Raw genomic sequence first — 5,558 nt, forward strand, 5'->3', positions numbered from 1 at the left:
TTCTTGATGAGCAAAATGACCTAAGTAAATAAGTCTAGTTTTAAGACAAATAATATACAATTTAAGTGAAATTGTCCTTAAAACAAGCAAAATCATCTGCCAATGGGGTGAGAAAAAAATTGTGAAATAAGATTTTGTTTTTCTTAAACACTTAATTCAAGTTAAATTTTCTCACCACATTGGCAGATAATTTTTGCTTGTTTTAAGCACAAATTCACTTAAATTGTATATTTTTTGTCTAAAAACTAGAATTATTTTCTTAGGTCATTTTTCTCATCAAGAAAATACATCTTGATTTAAGAATTTTTAAATATTTCTACTGAAAACAAGACAAAAATACTAAGTAAGAAAGTCATTTTTTGCAGTGTACATCTGGAGTTATTTATGAAGTTAGGTTTAGATTTTGCATTTGTTTTATTTAACCTCCTAAGACCCAAGCTTTTGGCTTTCAGATTTCTTCCAGCAATTTTGAGGTTAGGAAGAACCAAATATTTTTCTTTGAACATGAAGCAGTTTAACTGTCCACGTTTGTGTACAACAATCAGTTTTCAGTTGGACTCTTGTTTTTTTCTGGCCACTATAACTTTGTATGTTTTAAACACATTTTACTGTTTTGGTTAGAATATAATGTCAAACATCATTGTCACACCCCGAGGGCGGACCCAACTATGCTAAGGGTCACACCCCTCTCAACTCTTCCACCTCGAGGAGTTTCCCAAGACAACCCCAATGACCAGACAGACGAGTATACTATAATTAAAATAAACTTTATTAAATATTTAAAAGGAAAGCGGGGAAAGGGGGAAGGGCAATTTAAAACTAATGTGTCTCTCTTTCGCCTCCAGGGCCACTTGAGGGAAAGACTGGGGACAGGGGCTCCGTAGGGGCTCTGGCCCAACAATCCGTGGCGCGCTCCGCTTCTCCTGGAGGCAGAATCAAACAAAGGTCAGACAAGGTAAAGTACTTCGATGTCAAACGCTGTTCGTCCACCCGGGACCTTCGGCAGAACAAGTAAGGGTTTATACACCGGTCAAGTTTACTCCACAGGTTACGTGACTCACAGCACTGGGGATCTTCGTACACACACAGAGCTTCACTTGTACAGGTAGGTATTTGCTATAAGCACAGAACAGGTTTACTTTACAGGTCACGTTACTCACAGCACTGGGGATCTTCGTACCCACACAGAGCTTCACTTGTACAGGTAGATATTTGCTATAAGCACAGAACAGGTTTACTTTACAGGTCACGTTACTCACAGTACTGGGGATCTTCGTACACAGAGCTTCCCTTACAAACAGTGGGCTTTCGCTACAGTGCTGGTACACCGTATTCCTTCGCCCATCCACTCAAACTGTCCGGGCGTCGTAGGGACTAGTGGGACTGATGACACGGAGCCGAACGCTTCCCGAACTCCCCCTCCTTCTTCACCAACCGGGGTCATGAGTTGGGGCGAACTTTCGTCGGGGCTCCGCTCACCACGAGCTTCTGGTGGAAAGGTCAATACATACACTGCTATAACCCACAGTCCGCACAGTACACTCTTGGTAATACTCACTGGGCTTCACCACTGTCTGCTCTAGGGATAAACGAAGCTCTCGTGGACACACCCCGGGCACAGGGCTAAATATTCTCACTCTCCTTAGGACCCAGGCCACAACGGATGTTGTCGTCTCGCGACTCGTCTGAGGCTAGGCAGTTTGAACGCTACAAGCACAGCATACACACAGCAAGTAAAGCGTAAACACCATCAATCAGTGAAACTCACCCACAGCACTCTTATAAACTTCACGTGGTTTTTAAATCGCCCTGCCACCTGGCTACGACGACCTCGAGAGGATAGTTGGGCAATAACTGGACCGCCAATGGGGGTAAGATGTGTGTATTCACAGGCCCGGCGTGTTGATTTCTCTCCCCTGGCTCACCTGTGTTTCTGTTTCCCCACAGGGCCACTGCTCTACTAGCGAACGGTGCTTCCCATCAGGTCCTTCGTCCGTACTTCCGGTCAACCCGCGGCTCACCCACGCTGTCCTCTCCAGAGGGGCCAGGGACCTCAAAAACACAAAGGAACACACCAAAACAACTCTTCGTACAAGTATGGCTCAGATAAGTACCACATCTGTTACTCACGCTTAGTTGCCCACAACTGTTATTCGCTACACTATTGATGGCTCTGTGTTCACTCCTTCTCTGATGAAACTCCTCAATGTTCCTTCGTCAACTGACTGTCCCTTTTCTTCTCTCTTCCCCAATAGCACGATCCAACCAGCCTGGTCTCTCTGCAAAGCAGCAACACAGCGTAGACAAGTACACCACGAGCACTCTGGTGTGGTGTCCCTTTAATTTCGTCACAGCCCCGTCCTTTTCGCCTCTTCTGGCGGCCGCACTCTTTCCTTCCACCATAGGTGACTCACGGATCAACGGCGCCCTTTGGCTCCTCCAGGGACGGGGCATGTGGTTCGGTTTGCCCAAGGCATAAAGGGACTCACCCCGAAAACAGCTCTCCTCCCTTTGTGCTTCTTGGACCTTTTTATATCTTGTCTTTACTCTCTCCTCCAATCATGTGCTGCTTCACTGAGTCGCCACACCTGTTGCTCGTTTCCTCATCATTTTCGTCGTCAGGGAGACCAGGAAGTAAACTGGTGCAGTTAAAAAACGGGCCCGGGCGGAAACCATCTTCGCGGAACCTTTCTCCGCCACTTTTGGTTCCCGCCCTCCCATCATCATCTAAAAAAATATTTATTATTTTAGTGTTTGCTTACCAGAAGTATTTTTTCTGTCAACAATGTGATACTAAAGAGATCCAGTACTTTCAGTTTGTCAAAAATTTGAAACACTGTACAATTAAAAATGAACCATGGTGTAATCGAAACACACAAACATCAAGCCTCAAAAGTATGAATCACAACAATGGTGACAAAGAAAATGGTCAAAATTTTTATGTTTGTTTTATGCTGCAGTGCATTCTGGGAGTTCTGGATAAGATTTGTTATATGTTGATACCCAGCATGCATTACAGCATAAATCTTTTATTTTTATTGTCACCATTGTTGAGATCCATACTATGATCCTTAATGTTTGTTTGTCTAAATTACAGGTTCTGAATATGGTTCTGGACTGACAACCTACCTAATATACACATGAGTTGCATGTCGGGCAGATGTTTCATGTTTGCTACCTGACCAGTTGAGTTATATGTTATTAATCTGTTGAATAGAGACTTCTGGAGGACAAGCAGGAAAAACTCCAGCAGAGAATCCAGAAGAAAGAGAAAAAGCTTCAGGAGCTGAGAGATGCTGTGGAGACTCATAAGGTGAGTTTTGATCAATAGAGAAACATAAATACTGGAAGAAGTGTTTGAGATTGAGTTTAATGTTTCTCTCTGTGTGTCCTAACAGCACTCTGCACAGACAGCAGTGGAGGACAGTGAGAGGATCTTTACTCAACTGATCCGATCCATTAAGAGAAGATGATCTGAGGTGACACAGCTGATCAGAGATCAGGAAAAGACTGCAGTGAGTCGAGCTGAAGAACTCTTGAAGAAACTAAAGCAGGAGATTGATGATCTGAGGGGGAGAAATTATGAGATGGAGAAACTTTCACAAACTAAAGATCACATCAGTTTCCTTCAGGTAACTCAACACAACATACATTACAATAAATACATCTTGACTTCAATCTTGACTTTCTTTGTCTTTAAATCAGGTCACATGAGGATTTAAAAATATCACCTTGACTTGGATTGATCAATACAGACTTGAATCAATACAAAAAGACTGATTTAAAACTTATGTGAAAGTGTAATAAAATTTATGTGAATGTTAAAAATGTTTAGAATGTCATTTTCATTTTCTGAAAGACTTGCCAAGATAAATTAAATGAGCACAAATCTGATTGTTGTGTATTTTAGGTTTGTGGTTAAGTTTTTTTCATTGTGTTGTGTTCACGTAGAGTTTTCAGTCTCTCTTCATCTCCTGGATCCTCAAACACCATCACTTTTAGTTATTTTCTCTCTTTTGATGATGTGAGAAAATCTGTAACTAAACTGAAAGAAAAGATGGAGGATTTCTGTAAAGAAGAGATTGAAAAGATATCTGGCAAAGGTAAAGAAATATCTATCTCAGACATGAGCTGTACAATAGAAATAAATGCAGAACAGATAAAAATGTGTATGATTTTACATGAAAATCAACTAAATAGTTTCATACACTGAAATGATTCCCAATGAACTCAAGCCCAGAGCGGTGTTTATACAATGTAAGACACATTATCTCAATAACATATTAAAATAATGCAGCATTATCTGAAACAATTCCTTTAAAATAATTGGCTTTTTGAAAAGACTCATCATTAAATTTTCGTGTTTATGAGGATACTTACAAAGAGGGGAAGTTTGACGCATATGTATATTTAAGGTGTATTTGCGCTTCTTTCACACATAAACAATGTGCGCATTTAGCACTGTTGTTTGTGTGTCAATGGCTTAGAACGGGGGTCATTAACTACTCTTCTTCGAGGACCAGGTTTTAAAAATTTAAATATGATGCGGGCCAAACTTTAAATTTTTACCTTTTATATATTTTTTACATTTACCTATTATATATATATACCGTAAAACTTCAAATAATAGCCGAGTCCCAAATAGACGCCTGTCTCTTTTAGACGCCTGGTGTGACGACACACTGTTAAACCTTGCTGTAGATTTCTAGGTAAAAAACTGTAAAATTGGCAGTATTAAGCTTTAACATCGGTGAAAGGTATTTTACTGTGATATGAGGTGCAGTTATGCTGCTCTAATAATAAACTACAGTAAATTACTCTTTGCACCAATTAAGGGAAATAACTGTAATATTTTCTGGTAAATTACTGTCCTCTACATTCCCCATGATGCACTATGTCACAATTTATTGAAAACAATTTATCTTCAGTCAGAAAACAAGGATTAATGCATTAACACACACACATACATGTGCATGCATACAAACAATTCATCCACAGGTTTAGGTGTCACCAATTTGCCTTGATAAACTTGTTTGTTTACTCTGAAGTGTGCTGTGTTTAACAATATAATAGTGGATTTGTATGTTTAAAAGCTGAAAATGGATCACACAACTATGAGTAAGTAAAGTGTTAAAATATTTGTGAGTGTCTTTAAAACAGATAAAGTTAAGATTCCAAATAACTTCCTGATTAGCAAGTTTTTAGCATTTCCTATCAACGTTAACCCTTGTGCATTGTTCAAATTCACTGCCCTTTCATGTTGTTTGTGGCCAAAAAATGCCACTAAATTGTAAACATTATCAGATTAATATTATTATTTTTTATTAAATAAATCTGTTAATCAACCTCAGTACTGATCAAAATTACCAACAAAAATTCCATGATTGTAACTCTTTAATTGCCAAGTTCATAAGTGATGTTACTTAGTTGGGAAAAAACACAACATGACTTATTTTCAATATAAAAAGTGACTTTGGACTGGATTTTTAAACCCTTTTCACAGTCTTGGGCCTTTCAAAGATTAGTAAAAACATTGGCTTTGATGAATGTTTTGATGT

The 5,558-nt window shown here is 39.4% G+C and overlaps 1 long non-coding RNA gene across 2 annotated transcripts; it reads right to left on the minus strand.

Moving 5' to 3' along the window:
• Positions 1 to 751: 751 nt before the first annotated feature.
• LOC135744315 (uncharacterized) lies at positions 752 to 2,638 on the minus strand. 2 transcript variants are annotated; one of them, XR_012336921.1, is made up of 3 exons: positions 1,926 to 2,638; positions 1,260 to 1,707; positions 752 to 1,116 (listed from the first exon to the last, which is right to left on the minus strand). It is a non-coding gene; the product is annotated as an uncharacterized lncRNA (long non-coding RNA). The 2 variants fall into 2 exon arrangements; XR_010530716.2 differs by having other exon boundaries at positions 1,260 to 2,638.
• Positions 2,639 to 5,558: the final 2,920 nt, after the last annotated feature.

Source organism: Paramisgurnus dabryanus, chromosome 6 (assembly GCF_030506205.2).
Source record: "Paramisgurnus dabryanus chromosome 6, PD_genome_1.1, whole genome shotgun sequence".
NCBI lineage: Eukaryota > Metazoa > Chordata > Actinopteri > Cypriniformes > Cobitidae > Paramisgurnus > Paramisgurnus dabryanus.